The following is a 16,620-nucleotide window of genomic DNA, read 5'->3' on the forward strand; positions in this document are numbered from 1 at the left end:
ACTCACAGCGGGCTAGTCCCTTAACTGACGCCTTGCGAAAGGGAGCATCTACTAACGTAAGTTGGGATAACCAAAAAGAAAACGCCTTCAAAAGCCTGAAGGAAGCACTCGTGTCCCGACCCTTGCTCAGGCCCCTGACTATGGGAAAGAGTTCATAGTCCAGTGTAATGCCAGTGATAGAGGGCTGGGTGCTGTCTTAAGCCAAGTTGGCTACGACCATGAAGAACACCCAGTTCTGTACATCAGCCGCAAACTGACCAGTAGAGAGGAAGCGTACAGCGCTTCCGAAAAAGAGTGCGCGTGTTTAGTTTGGGCAGCGCAGAAGTTGTCGTGTTACCTGTACGGAGCACAGTTTGTATTTGAGACTGACCATTGTCCTTTAACGTGGCTGCGACAGATGTCCCCCAAAAATGGTCGCTTGCTCAGAAGGAGTCTGGCTCTCCAACAGTACAATTTCTCGGTGCGTTATAAGAAGGGGAAACTGCACGGAAATGCTGATGGATTGAGCAGACTGATGTAAGCGGGAGAACTAAGAGGAATCTCCTCCTGTGTGAGTGTTTTTTTTTACTTTGTTCCGAGTAATCCGGCAGTGGCAGTTTCAAAAGGAGATGTTTCGCGCTCAGTCGGCACAACATTAACCCAAATTTGAACACAATTTTTTTAAAAGTGTATTGTTGTCAATGGAAGAAGCCTGGTGATTCTTTGGCGAAGACCAAGCGCTTGAGGGTGGGGCAGTGCTTTGCTGTTTGGAACATCCCACCTGCGCGTTCCTTTGTTGGTGGTGCTTTGGGTTCTGGCTTGGGGGCGATGATATTGCAATCCAGGGGACCAACACGGACGCCATCTCATCTCTTCCTGCCCAGCGGTCGTCAACGCTGGGCATTCGAGATTTTTCGGGCCGCGGAGGAGCTGTAAGGTTTCTGGCGACAGCCGGTGGTCTGATTCAGCTGCGTATTCGGCCAGGACACCTGCAGCCGGGGTCCCTGCACGGCGATAGGCATCTTGGTTCCCACGGCCGGTCCTCGCGTGGTTTATTGGAATCGAGACGGAGGATTCCACTGCCGTTTGAAAACAACATTGTTCCCGGAAGATCGACCGTGCGGCACGGAGGCAGTTAGCGACCGCCAGAACCGAGCAGGGGGGGACTCACCCCTTCAACTATGCCTGCTCGCCGGCGCCTCGCCCATTCGGAGTTCCCGGAAGACGTGTCCGGCTGGAGCGTGAGAACTGTCGTTCGGAAGCGAAGACACCGCTCTCTGGTGGGGGCGATTGTCCAGCGGCGCCCTCTTTCTCCGGCGAGGCATGTGACGGGGGCGTGTCCCTATGTGAAGTGGTGTGTGTGTGTTTACGACAACGCAAGTTAGGCCACGCTCAACCTGGCGAAGACCGCCTCGAACCTGGGGAATCCTAGGGACCGGATCCTTTTTAAACCGGACGACGAGTGCCGTGAGAGGAATCCTCGACCATCCTCAGATCTTCTCAGATCCTCCGGCCTTCCCCCATCACCCTCCAATGGGTTCCAAAATCTTGTAAGTAGTGTAAAATAAACCCCCTGTAAAGTTTCCTTCATAACCAAGTCCGACAACGTCATTCGGAGAAGGGACCTGCGGCGCTGAAAGAGTCAGCTCACTCAAGGACCCCTCGTCCCCAACAATGGCGAAACAGCCCGTTCTGCTTGCTCCGAATCTGGGTAAAGAGTTTGTGCTTCGCACTGATGCCTCCCACCGAGCTTTAGGAGCCGTACTCTTGAAAGAATAATAATAATAATTGGTTTTTTGGGGGAAAGGAAATGGCGCAGTATCTGTCTCATATATCGTTGGACACCTGAACCGCGCCGTAAGGGAAGGGATAAAGGAGGGAGTGAAAGAAGAAAGGAAGAAGAGGCGCCGTAGTGGAGGGCTCCGGAAAAATTTCGCCCACCTGGGCATCTTTAACGTGCACTAACATCGCACAGCGCACGGGCGCCTTAGCGTTTTTCCTCCATAAAAACGCAGCCGCCGCGGTCGGGTTCGAACCCAGGAGCTCCGGATCAGTAGTCGAGCCCCCTAACCACTAAGCCACCGCGGCGGGGCCTCTTGAAAGAACAAGAGAATCGCGTGCTACATCCGGTATTTTTTGCAAGCAAGAGATTATCGGCTAGTGAACGCAAGTACTCCACTGTTGAAAAGGAAAGTTTTGTGGTGGTGTGGCCGGTAAAGAAATTCCACATTTAACTTTATGGGAGACATTTCAGGATTCAAACAGATCATCAACCGCTTGAATACATAACCAAGGCCAAAATGAACAATAGAAAATTTATGAGATGGAGTTTGGCCTTGCAAGAATACTCATTTCAGGTGGAATATATTAAAGGCAGAGATAACGTTGGAGCGGACTTTATGAGCAGAGCCAACTGAACAGCTCTACGTATCTCTGGGATTTATCTTGTTGTTGCTTTGTTAATGTACGTATCTCTGAGATTTATCTTGTTGTTGTTGCTGCTGTTGTTGGTGTTATGTGATCATACAAGGGAGTGGGTTGTGAACACGAACATGTTTATTAAGGACTATGTAGGGACGGCGGCAGTGGTATGATAGTGTTATGAAAACGCAGTTTTGTTTGTTGTGTTAGTGGTGTGCGTTTGGTGTGTGCTGGACATCTGCGGTGTGGCGTGTGCTGGGTCCAGAATCGCCACAGAAGATAGTCGGTTGGCTGGATGGCTTGAAGATGAGGATGACGTGAGCAGTTTTTCATGGAAAAACTCTTGAGAGAGGGGGACTTTGTCACATAAATAAGAAGCCTAAATTAAATTTTAAAGGAAAAAGGTTTGAAGAAGACGACGCGAATTAACCGAAGAATAAAGAAGAGGAAGAAGAAGCATTCGTTGAGGTCCCCCGCGTGGGTATGTGCCATATACCTGGGGTGAAGAAGAAGGAGATTCGTTGAGGTGGAGAGAGATGACTGGTGGAGAAGCATTCGGTGAGGTGGAGAGAGATGATTGGTGGAGAAGAGAAGAAGACGACGACAAGGCTTACGTGGGCTAACACCAAGGCTAGAAAAGGGCGAGTGAGAGCGAGGCCTGGGGGGGGGAACCGCCGAGAAGCGGATGCTCCGGCGGGTCAGGGACACTTTGGCTGGAAGAGAGCGACGCCGGCTGCTGCTCCGGTGAGCTCGCGTTCTACGACATCGCATCGTGGACTTCCTGCCGTGCCTGAGCCCGTTCCGGGGAGTCAACGGATTACGCTACATCCTGCTACGGCCAGGGGTATCTCCAGCGCTGCTGCCACCCATCCGGGTGGTGCCCCCAAAGCCAACAACACCGGCATCACCTCCACGGGCGCTTGGACCTGGAGCTTGCACGACACAGCCAGCGACGCCAGCCCAAGCACGTCGAGCGCCGCCTCGACGCCGGATACTGGATCCATGCAACGCCGCAGCCACACCGAAGCAAACGTGAGCACGAACGCCGAACGCTAGTAGTAGACGCTGATAGCAGTGTGCCCGGGCCGTGTGTATTTATAGTATTTGTGTTTTGTGTTAGTTTTGTTAGTTTTGGGTTCTAGTGTGTGTGTGTCACGTAGGCTGTATTAAATGTGCGTTCGTGTGGGTACACCCCTCGCCTGCTTGCTCCTGTTCTGGGGTGATCGGGCGCGGGAGGAGAGCTTAATGTCTATTCTCCCGGCCAGGGGTTTTCCCCTTGGTCGGCATCTCTTCCTCAAAACCAGCTCTCAATTGATCTCTTTTTCCGCAGTGGGTTTTCGAGCATTCCGGTCGCTTTAGTGCCTACCGATGGGGGCGCTATCCGACTGAACAACCCGGAGGCAGTGCAGGCGGCCCTTCAGTCCACATAGAAGCACTTTATGCACATTACCGATGTCCGGCAGTTCGGCAGGGGTGGTATTTTGTGCAGGTCGCCGGATAAAGACTGTATTTAAGACCTGCTAAAGTGTACGACCTTCGCCAACCACCCGGTGAGCGCATTCATTCCGCCTCATCTAGCATGTTCCAACGGCTTGGTCCGAGGGGTCGACTCTCGATTGAGCCCTGCGGAAACGCTTGAGAACCCCTTGCCTGCAGGAGTGATTGCTGTCCATCTATGCAGAGGATGGTTGACGGAGTAAAAATTCCTATGGAGTCCGTCATTGCCACATTTGCAGGAATATTTTGCCCGTCAGAGATTAAGGTGTGGCCTTTGGTTTTTCGAGTATGTGCCTTTAACTCTCGGCCGCTTCAGTGTCCAAACTGCTGGCGATTTGGCCACAGCGGCAAAGCCTGCAAATCGGCCTTACGCTGCTGTGCCTGCGGGGAACGTCATTGCAGAGAGGAATGTCCTGAACAGCAAGAGAAATGTTGTTTGTGTAGCGGTGCTCACCCTGCTGATTCGCCTGATTGTCCTGCACGAGCACAAGAAGTTCAGGTGCTCGAGGTTATAGACAAGCGCAGATGCACGCGGAGAGAGGCTTTTGCCGCACTCAAGGAGAGAGCCTCAGGCTACTCTACTGTGGCCGCCAAATGCCCACCCATAATGGATTCTAGTTGGTCCCAGGCTATTACAGCGGCAGTTGAGAAAGCTGTTGCAAATGCAATGGATCGCATTATGGAAACCGTGTCCACGTACATTTCGCAGGTTATAGCAGCTCAGATGACCAATCTTCTGCAGGCGTCCACCACTCCGCTCTTGTCTTCTTTGGCTTCGGAAGCTACCCCTCCTTATGTAGTAATCGATTTCGCTCCACAGGGCCAAAAACAATGTGAGTAACAAAAGACCTCTCAGGCCTCTCCTTCGACCAGCGTTGTGGACGCATCCTCTATGGACTGTATGGATATGGAGTCTGATCTCTGCCCCCAGAAACGAAGTGGGTCTCCTCTGAATATTGCAGGCCCATCTTTCCCCCCGTTAAAGACAAAGAAAAGTAACGCAAGTCAAAATGCTAAGACCAGGATTCTAGAAAAGGCAGTCGCGGCTGCGGCACTCCCGCCAAGATAGGTTTCTTAAGTGTACTACAGTGGAATTGTCGATCTATATTCTCAGCTTCAACAGATTTAAATTGCCTATGCACTCAGCTTCTACCAGATTTAGTTGCTTTAAAGGAAACATGGCTAACTTCAAATTTCAATTATCATCTCAAGAATTACAGTCCGTTCTGGCTTGACCGGTCATCACGAGGGAGAGGGTTGTTAGTGCTCATCTCTACAAAGTTTTGCCACAGGGCATGCATTTCTTTCCAATATGCGGACAATGAATGCGAAATCCTTGCAGTTGACCTCAGCGTCCCAGGTCAACAGCCCTTTACAGTAGCTAATGCATTTTTCCCGTCTGGTGTGCGTGACACTCGGCCCCTTGACTCACTCATGTCTAGTAGCCGGTCACAGGTTCTATTACTTGGAGACTTCAATTCGCACCATGTGACGTGGGGATTTAAAACAGAAAGCTTTGGTTCTAAACTATTTAATTGGGCTTCTGACAACTTGATTTGCAACAATTCCGGATTGCCTACGTTTGTCCGGAGCCAATGCCGCTCTGCCTTGGATTTAACTTTTTCCTCCCCAGGAGTCTCTGTTATGTCTTGGGCGCCTGTTGACAATGCAACAAACAGTGATCATCTACCGATTAGTTTCAAGTTTGCGTGTAAATTAACTCTTCCTGAGTGACATCAGCGCACGTTAATAAATTACAGTTGCTTTAAAGACACGCTAAAATCAGCAATTCAAATCACTTGAGACACTTGCGCTCAGACAAGTGCCGAAATCAAGGCTGCACATCCATGTTCAGTACTGGACATGAAAGGCAAAAGTCTGAATTTTTGGTTAGGAGAACCAAGAGTGTAATCGCGAACAATTGGTGGAATGCTGAGTGCACACGTGTATATAGACGACGGAAAGCAGCTTGGAAGAAACTTCTCATCAATAAATGTCCAAAAAATTGGTTGGATTATAAGTATGTTGCAGCAACATTTAAGCGCACCGTCGCCCGTGCAAAGGAGGAGTACAATACAAATAATTACGATTTTCTCTCACAATAAGGAAATAAACGAGCTTTGTTTAATTTCATGATGCGCAACAAGGTGATTCCACCGGCTGCCAACATTGAATCCCTCGTTCAGTCCCCTGCTGACATCGCAAAGGCCTTAAAGGATATTGCGTGTGGCTTTGAGCTTCGCTTTACATCTGCCTTACCTTCTCCTTCTATATTCACATGCACCTCAAGTGATTTCACTGAGGTATCTATGCCTGAGCTGTCGCAAATTGTTCTGCGCTTATCCCCAGCGGCTCCTTGCCCCGATAAGGTCACTTTATCTATGATCAAAATTTTGTTCAATGAATCTCCTGCAGACCTGTTGGCTCTAGTTAACCATTCTATTAACGGTCCTTGGATACCGCTTGAGTGGCGTCTTGCTGAAATAGTTCCACTGCTTAAAAAGGAAGGGGAGGGCTTAACTTAGGACAATATACGCCCTATTTCCTTAACATCGAACCTAGTGAAATTGGTGGAAAGGGTCTTTCTCAGCCATGTCATGTCATTTATTTCAAAAAATGCTATATCGAAGCCATGTCAAATTGGTTTCAGGCAGGGTTGTTCAATTTGGTGTGCTCATACTGACCTAGAGAGTCGTATTAAATTAGCTCGCAATAGAAAACAGTTTGCTGTGCTTGTCACCTTGGATGTCAGTAAAGCATACGACAGCGTGGAGCACTCGACTCTATTACTAAGATTACAGGAACTCAACTTCCCAAGCTATTTTGTAGCCTGGATTTCTGTCTTTTTAGAAAATAGAGAATTTTACTGCTGCCAAAATGGTGTTTCCTCAAGGAGATTTACACAGACAAGAGGTGTACCACAAGGAACAGTTCTCTCATCTGTTCTTTTTAACATTTTTCTAAGCTCAATTCCTTGCATTCAAAATGTGAAAACTTATGTGTACGCCGACGATATTGCATCTTTTGCAGCAGCAGGTGACATGCACACTCTTTATCGAACCCTGCAAAATTACCTCCGTGTTCTTGACAACTGGTTAGGAAGAATTCATCTGTCCCTTAATGTGAAGAAATACGCATTGTTAGTATTTCCAGTTTCCGTTCCTGTAAATATCTGCCTGGTCTATAGAAATAACATCATACCTCAAGTTCATACGGTGAAGTATCTCGGAGTAATATACGACTCTACTCTTTCCCGGCCACACATTGAGCAACTTTCTGCAAAGGGAGTACGGGCCATTGGCATCCTGCGTAGGCTTTGTAGTGCTAGCTCAGGCATGAGAAGGCACACATCTTATGATTTAAAAGATGTACGTCCGCCCAATTTTAGAGTTCGGGTGTGTTTTATTCTCAGGCGCTCCTGCCTATAAACTTCGCCCTCTTGTGCTGTTGGAGCGTAAGGCGTTGCGCCTTTGTCTTGGGCTTCCAAAATATGTCGCCAATGCGGTTCTGCACCTTGAGGCGCGGATGCCATCGTTATCAGCTAGGTTTTGCCTTTTAACAGCTCAGACATTTTTAAAATTGTGCGACTCACCTCTTCATGCTTCCAGTATATTATTTCTTAGTCAACCTTCCGCCTTTTTTAGTGCTGCCTGGTCTCGTTTTCATACCCCGCAGATTTGTTACGTGCAGTCCCTCCTTGATCCCATAAATATTCATTTCACAGATATCCGCCAATTGTATAACAACTCATCATCTGTCCTGATTGAATTCGATGACATTCTCCCATTGAATGCAAAGCTGCAGCCCTTCCCGCTTCTTCGGGGTCTGTTGCAGGACCACCTAAGGTCCTTTCCCTCTAATGTTCTTACTGATACCGATGCCTCGCAGGATCGCGAGAAGGCAGGTGTGGGAATTTTTTCGCCTTCACTGGATTGGTCTTTTTCTCTCCGTCTTCCTGACTGCACTCCCATTTTTCTGGCTGAAATATTAGCAGTAATCTTAGCCTGACGAAAATTAGAAACTACCGTTTCCCAGGTTGTGGTTATGACAGACTCTCTGTCTATTTGCTCTTCATTATCCTCACCCACTGAGTCTCGGGCATTACGCCTCTTTAAGTTCCTGATTCCGCTCCATCTAAATTCGGTAAGGTTGGTTTGGGTACCAGGTCACATGGGTTTGCACTTAAATGAGGTTGCAGATTCCTTAGCAAGAGCCTCTCTCTGCGGCCCAATTGTTGCTGTCCTGCCAACGTGTGCATATACAGCTGCGGTGAGGTTTCGCAGCTACACAATATTTCAGAAATTTGCTGCCTCGGCTCTTACATCATCTCCCGAATATCAGCACCTTCTGCATCCTTAGAGTAGCAAAGACTGGCGCTCACGCAGACTAGAGGTCTCTTTCACGCGCTTGCGTTGCCGGGTTCCCCTTCTAAATTTCTACCTTCACAGATCTGGCCTGGCGGCTTCCCCATTGTGCCCTTTTTGTGCTGAACATGAGACAGTAGACCACTTCCTGCTGTTCTGCCGCCGCTTCCCTCATTTGAGAAAGTGTGTTTTGCAAATTCAATTTCATCAACTGGGCTTGTCTGTGTCCTCCGCGGTTGCTCTTTCCATTGGCGCTTCTTTGCTTGGACGAAGCGACAGGAGTGTGCGCTCTGCTGTGCAAAATTTTCTTCAAGAAACGCAGCGCCTCCCATTCTAATTTATTCTTCCCGCTCTCAGTCAGTACGACATTGAAACATTACAGGCATTGTATACTATTATGCACATTAAGCCATTGTCCTGTCTTCGATCTCCAAGTTAACAGGACCCCTGTCTTTCCGTCTTCCAATCTATCAGGCTACATCCTATTTCCATTCCTTTTCTTGTCAAAATTTTCCTGTATCCAGCAATTAACCGCCTGTGTCTTGGCCACCCCCCCGTAGTGGGTATGTGCTAGCAATGTCTGAGGCCTTACTTCCTTCCTTCTTGGCTCAAGAAAAAGCTCGACAGCTTTGCAAGCATTGTGCGGTGTATGGCAGGGAAATCCGGGGCACCGTCTGAGTAATCATTACTTCACGTGTACCAGCCAATGGTAGTCGGTCTTCTCAGACACAGTGCACCTGTTCTCTCGGGTGTCAGACTGTCAGGCCCGCGTGCGCTTGAAAGAACACAGGCTCGTGCTTTAAAAGTATTTTTGGGTTTGCCGTGCGAAACTTCTACAGAGGGCACATTTTACGAGACCCGCGCCTGCCAAGCACGAATTTATTTTCAGCAGGAGCCACTTCGTGTGCATTAGCAACATCTGACCAGGAATCGTCAGCACCCCCTGACCAATATTAGTGCTGTGAATCCAGATTCAGCCTTTTCCAAAGCCCTCTGGATGCAGTGCAATGCGGTGCCTACGACCTACATGCTACACCAGATTGCAGAGGTGCCACTTTAGGTTGTACTGGAACCCTATATACGTACATCCATCCTAGAGATAAGAAAGAAGACGCACATCCCAAAAGTCGGTCAAAATAGCTGGCGCTGTCATCCTTTGCATCTATATATGGTGACTCCCAGCATGTTTTTGTTGACGGATCCATGAAGACCACCTCTTCACCTGCAGCGGTGATAGTGCCAGGAAATGCCTTATGTCACCGTTTCAGGCTAATGCATAAAACATCATATACGGCAACCGAATTGGCAGCCATACGAAAGGCCGTCCGTTGTATTGGTGACCATCCAGCGCACCAATGGACTATATTCTGCGACTTGAGATCGGGATTACAGGTCATACAAACTTGCGTTAAACCGAGGACATAAGAGCAGCTGGTTTAACATATTGTGTTTTGTTAGCTTTGGCTTTTCACCGAGGCCATATCATAAAGTCTCAGGGGATACTGAACCATCCAGCATAGCGGGAAACGAGCGTGCTGATGTCGAGGCTCGGTTAGCAAATGATGATTGTACTTTCATTGAAATAGCCTTTTCCAGATCGGACATTGGAGCCTTGCTGGAGCATTTAATGCAAGCCGCAATGCAGCTGCACTGGAACGACGCAAGCCATCAACAAGACCGCATATATAAGCTTGACGCCGGCTCATGATTTTATCTGCCATTTAGGGTAATACGTCGTAAAGGGACTTTATTCCGCCGGTTACGGCTTGGCGTACCCTATACCAAGCACTGCCTTCACAAGATCGGAATAGAAACTAACCCAAATTGTGTACAGTGCCACACTCCAGTCTATTGGACCCCTTCTTTGCAAGTTCCCGAACTACACCAATGATAGGAGAACGCTGGAAGCGACTGTGAGACAACTGGACTGTCGCCGTCTCTCTGAAGAAACTCTTCTAGGCGCCAGGGCGAAACGCGCTGATTGGTTGTGTGTGACGAAGGCCGTGCTCAAGTTGTTATGCGAAACAGGCCTGGATACCCGTTTGTGACCGCCTGAGCACTGCCTACACGGTTTACACGGGTTACTGTCTGCCATCGCCGAGAATGCACATCTGTGTTTTCATGGAGCCCCTACTCCAATATATGTTGACATATGTGTATGTTAAAGACATGAATTTCACGTCCGTCTAATCACCGCAATGCGAGTGCCAGCCAGTGTGTGTGTGTGTGTGTGTGTGTGTGTGTGTGTGTGTGTGTGTGTGTGTGTGTGTGTGTGTGTGTGTGTGTGTGTGTGTGTGTGTGTGTGTGTGTGTGTGTGTGTGTGTGTGTGTGTGTGTGGATATCACCCATGAAACTCATTGTAATATGCCATCATCAACCCTTATTCGGTCTTTCCCTTTCCTCCCCTTCCACTTTCCCCAGTGTGGAGTAGCAGGCCAGGGACATGTTACCACCGGTCGACCTCTCCTCCTTTCGTCTCATCAAAATTCTTCTCTCAAAATTCTTAACTCAGGACGCCCGCAGACTCTACGGTCGGCTTGCACGACGCAAACTGCATATACCTCAATGTTGTCTTTACCGTCTAAATCCTGCGTTCGTTTTGAGGAAAGGAAAGGCGCATAACTGGCTCCCTGGGGCAGTGGACGCCTGAATCGCTCTTTGAGGCACGTTGCGCGGCTCTCCACCAACAAAAACGCCTTGCGCGCAACGTGCTAGACGAGTGCCGCTGTACTCCCTAAATTTCTCCTGCTACTTGGGTTATACAAACCTATTATTGTTTTCTATGTAACAATATCAGATCTATACTGACAGCCTTTGCATATTAATAGGCTTAATCTGGCATTATCGGCAGAGAGACATGGAATGGCAGGCCCATTTTGATGTTTCACAAGCGACTGCCTGATTGGGCGTCTCACAGGCCCGATCTGGCTGCGTCCATACGCTCACGTCCATCTCTCGCCTTCTTCCGCTTGCTGTCTTTGGTTCGATCGTGTTCGCGGCACACTTCAAGGCTTCCATGGCCCACTTACAGGAAGTAAATAGTCTAGTTCCCGGTGTTGTCACGGAACGTTTCAATAGACACTGGCATGGTGGTTGCCTTCTGGATACCTGGAAGCATGTCAAAGTGATCTTCATGCCTAAACCGGGCAAAAAACTTCAGCTGTGGAATGTCCGACCTATCTTCCTTACGTCTTACCGCGGTCTTATGGAGCACGTCATCCTCTACAGATTTCATAAAATTTCAGAAAAAAATAACACCTACTCCAGCCCACTAGGATATAGTTCAGAGCCGCACTCTACACTCAAGACATAATGTGTCAAATACAAAACGCCACACTCGACCAGGCCCACTCCGAGTCACACGGACTCTTGTCGGCCTCGGCGTTAGTAAGGCGTGTGACAACGTTTCACACGCCTCTATTTTGACAAATCTCGCTGAGATTAATGTATTTATGCACTGGTACCTACAATTATATCGCAGACTTCCTACACAACCGCACAGCATAACTGCACATTGGAAAACTCAGCAGTGACAAAACCACCCTGGGCACCAAAGGAGCTCCACAAGGCGCTGTCCTCGGCAGTTTCCTCACTTTCCTCTTTAACGTCACCATGTTGGGCCTCTCCTCCTTTTGAACGCTATACCTCACGTAAAAGACTCCTTCTACACCTACGATATCACCCTCTGGACCAACTCTGGCTCAGACAGGGAGATCCAGAGCTCGCTCGAGACAGCCATTGACACCGTCCGTATCTTCGTGCAGTAGAACGGCCTTACATGCTCCGCAGCAAAATCGAAACTGCTTGTCATTCGGGCAGGACAGTGCAGCAACCGGCCCCCGAAGCACGCCAGCTCATTACGCTCCACATTGACACACAACCTATACCTTCCGTCCAGACCATCTGGGTCCTGGACATGCCGGCAGAGAAGAATACACATAATTCAGAAGCAATGTAACGCCTCCGCACCACAGATCACCAATTGGCCTTATCCGCCGCATCTCTCAAGGCCGACTTCCTCGGACAAAAATTTTGAAAACTAAAATATTGCAAGATACCGTTATCGAAATATTGAAGGTAATGATCCATTCTTCTCATAGGTAGCAAAATCATTATTTCAAAGAGCATACATCAAGCGCATCGAACAGTCAAAACTGCCATAAAAAAACAACAGCGGGGAATGCTTTTGACGACGTTAATAGAGCAAAAACGTCAGACCGCCGTCGGATGATCTGCAGATATATTCATCGTTATAGTGCAATATTACATTATATGAAAAAAAATGCGTTCATGAATGGTTTCCCACTCAAAAATGCTTTTGTCCATAATTGCAGGGTAGGACACGCCGTAGAGGCATGAAGGACGACCTCTGCCGGCTAACACAGGCATTTCGAATCACCAGGCTAGTAAACTCCTACACTTCTATCACCTTCGCTGACAAGATGACGAGGCAGTAAACAGCATCAACCGCTCCGTGTACAAGGCTGCCATACGGTTGCTACAAAACGCCAGTACACAGCACCTCTTCCAACTCGGCATTTACAACACTCTTACTTAACTTACAGAGGCACACAAGACAGCCAAATTCATCGCCTCTCCAGAACCAAGCACGAGTGTCTCATCTTTGACCGGCTAAAGGTCAACCCACTATAGGCAATCCCCATCTCACACACCCCCTCTTGACAGCCCTGCATAAGTGCCTCGTTGTCAAACCGCTACCCCGGAACATGCTCCCTGGCCGACACGACGTGCGCCGTCAACACGAAGGCCGAGCACTGGATGATTTCTATCGTGCGGACGAACACGCAATATACGTGGACTCGGCAAGGCAAGACGTGACAACGTACGTGCTCTGTGCAACCACACTGCGATCCACGCTGCGCCCTTATCTCCGCCGTCACGGTGCGCGCCCCCTCCCCCACAGCAGCGAAAGAGACAGCGATAGAGCTTGCCATCGCTGACCCCCGTACGCGCACAGTCCTCACTGACTAAAAACGAGCCAACCTAATTACTCGGCAGGCTACATCTGCCATACCGCCGCACGCACCCTGCGGGGCTGCACTCCCGACCGTAAAATTATCCTAATACAGAGTATCTACCCACGCGAACAACTCTGGAACCGAAGAAGCCAACCAAGTTGCCGCACGATGAACAATCCGGACGCCCTCGCTGAAACGCCTCAAATTTTTTTCGACATCACAAATTTTCATAAAGAATAATAATAATTAATAATAATTGGCTTTTTGGGGGAAAGGAAATGGCGCAGTATCTGTCTCATATATCGTTGGACACCTGAACCGCGCCGTAAGGGAAGGGATTAAGGAGGGAGTGAAAGAATAAAGGAAGAAGAGGTGCCGTAGTGGAGGGCTCCGGAATAATTTCGACCACCTGGGGATCATTAACGTGCACTGACATCGCACAGCACATGGGCGCCTTAGCGTTTTCCCCCCGAAAAAAAAAGGGGCGATACGCTTTTTTCCGCCTCCCCACCCCGACCTCGAACGTGTGCAAGGCACCGTGCTCCGCATATTGCAGAGGCGCCGAATTCTCAGCCACTCCAGGCTATCACAGACAACTAACTGGGAATATGACCCCACATGCCCAAACTGCAACCATGGAGAACCCGCCACTCAGACGCACATCCTCTGGCGATGCGAAAATAGCCCGCCCCCACGGGCCCTCCTGCCAGTTCTCTGTTCGGAAAGCTTGGGCCAACTCCTCACCCCGCCAGACAATACCACTTAACTTTCACTCATTTCGTGAACCCAGGATGTCGCCCCCAACTGGGGGCCGCACAGGACCGACCTGCTCTAGTTCCTGGCAACTGCGGCAGATAAAGTTGCCCCTCTCTGTACCCCGTGTTGTCTTATTCGTAGTCTAAACCCTTCGTTTCATTTTAGGGGAGAAAAGACGCATACTGGCTCTCTGCATCAGTGGACAACTCAATCGCGCTGTGATGCACGTAGCGATAGTGTCCGCCTAAAAGATGCGTTACGCGCAGTGCGCAAACCTCCTAAATTGCTTGCACAATGTATTATAGCTTTCGCTGTAGAAAACTACAACTTGCGCTCAAGGCTTTTGCTTTGAGCCTAGGACCTTGCTTCCGCTACTGTTTTCAGGTGTCCAGCGCTTTTCCACAGAACAGGCAGTTGTCAGACCAGCAAATTGCACCACACCATTCCAAAACAAATATATTCAGCAGGTTTAGTTCGACAATTTCCTCACGGGAGCTCCTAAGCAGCAATTTTTTGGGAAAACAGACACTACCTCGGTACTATGCAGCAAAGCCGTCTACTTGGCTGTAAACACCGAAAAGAAAGGGGAAATAAAACAGGAAGATATGAGAGAAGGGTGTGCCTAGTGTCGGAAAGCGTACTCAGTGAATGTTCCGTGTTACATCAGTACTACCGGCTTGTTTAATTTTGCCGGTACAAGACCTCCATGCGAAGTCGAAGGAAGAAAAAAACATACCAAATGATTACATGCCTAGGCATTGTGCTAAACTTCAACATGCACAAATACCAGTAGGATGCTGGAGTAATATCAAATTAAGATTTAGCCAGACAAGTGGCGCGTTGTATATTTTATTGCGAAAGCAGCGCCAGCGTATCCCCCCTAGCCAAACTCCGATCTAGAATTCTTTTCGCGCGAACTCTGAACTTGTTTCTTATCACATACATCTTCAATCCCCCCTCACGCGATGGTAGCATATAAACGGAAGTTTTGAGTTCTAGACCACCACTATACGATGACGCATAAAATGCAGCATGCGAGTTTGAGACAACCACCACCACGAAAAGCATAATATTTCATTGCATGGACAAAGTACCATGTAATTGAAGTGCATAGTACCCTGACTACATATGTTTAAATGTACAATTTGTGGCTTTGAGAGTTATCTATAGGTGCTGACTATAAAGCACTTTATTTTCAATATTGCTCAATATGGCATGAAACACATAACACAGTTCTGTGCATCGGATGCTGACTATGTGCTTGGAGCGGAGAGTATAGTAAAAAAATATTGTATTGTTTTTAAAGCAAGATTGCGCCCGGCAGTTTTTACGCCTTGTGCGGGCTGTATACAGTAAACACCGTCAATTTTTGGAAGAAATGGGAGTCATGAAGTGGAGTTGTTTAGCTGTATATGTGCATCAGATAAAAAAGAAATATGCGGATTGAAATGATCCTTACACGCACCCTTAACGAAACCAAATAATAATAGATGCTGCGATAAAGCCACCTTTAAATCTCGCACGTTTTCTTTGCCAGATCTTCTGTTTTCACGCTATCCTCATTTGGGAACCGCTTATTTACGTTAACGGCCAAAAATACCGGCGCTTCGTATGCTCCAGCTCAGATTCAGAAGTGAAACAACGTTACTTTTCGGAAGCATGCAGAACAACCTCAAATGAGCAACCAACCTTGCACGACCGCCGAGAAGTTCCTGAACCTTAGATGCTGCTGAGAGGAAACCCATGAGTAAAAATATTCCAAGCATTGCTGCCTGCGTACAAGGTGTCCAAGCGCACAAAATAAGAAGTAAAGCGTTTACCGTTCACGTTATTTACGTTAACGGTAAATAACTGCACTTCTCACGTGTGTAATGAACAGCGAGTTCCCGCCGACGGATTTAGCCTTGCGTAGACGCATACGCCTTTATTTTTAGCAGCTGCGAAGCGCCATTTGCCAGATGCGCAGTAATGGGAGTTAAGAAAAGAGCTTTCATCTCCTATTGAATTAAAGCGTGTTCGTGGCCACCAGGAGTTGTAAAACTGCTGAATAAATCAAAGCTAAATCGGATTCACGTTTGCTTTTGCCTTTGAATGACTATAGTCTCTTTAGTTCGAAAGGCATTATTAACCAAAATTACAGAATACCCAGTGCGCACGCGTTCTTTTCTCCTTCCTTTTTATGTTCGCAGCAGATGGGTTCTGTCTGTGCTTGCAAATACGATGTTCATGCGGTGGAATAACAGAGCGTTCACCAGTGAAAAACCTTCGAAGAAGCAGTTTATACCGCACTGGGTAGCCCTGCCTGCTTGCCCACTGTTAACGTGATAGGCCTTACCATCGTGTGGGCGCCATAATATTTGGATTTGTCGTATAACTGAAAACAGCTATTACGGGATCACCTTACAAACTACTCTATCATACTATTAGAAAAACACAGTGCCTATTAAAAATGATGTAGAAAGGTGCAATCTGCAGGCAAGGTAGCTCTTGCGGTGACAGAATGTACAGTCAGTCTTTTTGATGTCAATAAAGATTGTGCTTAAGGATCTTGCTGTAACTGTCAGTGCCCGTATTCTGAACTAGACTGCTATCGAACAGGTCATTTTCAGTGGGACCCGATGGAC

At 48.2% G+C, this 16,620-nt stretch overlaps 1 long non-coding RNA gene across 1 annotated transcript in view; it reads right to left on the reverse strand.

Moving 5' to 3' along the window:
- Positions 1–15,879, reverse strand: part of LOC144100632 (uncharacterized) — a 43,196-nt gene extending 27,317 nt beyond the window's left edge. Inside the window, exon 1 of the long non-coding RNA XR_013307768.1 lies at positions 15,686–15,879. This is a non-coding gene — a long non-coding RNA (uncharacterized LOC144100632). The remainder of the gene's footprint in view (positions 1–15,685) is intronic.
- Between the last annotated feature and the right edge of the window lie 741 nt (positions 15,880–16,620).

The sequence above is a fragment of the Amblyomma americanum genome, chromosome 8 (genome assembly GCF_052857255.1).
Source record: "Amblyomma americanum isolate KBUSLIRL-KWMA chromosome 8, ASM5285725v1, whole genome shotgun sequence".
Classification (NCBI taxonomy): Eukaryota; Metazoa; Arthropoda; class Arachnida; order Ixodida; family Ixodidae; genus Amblyomma; species Amblyomma americanum.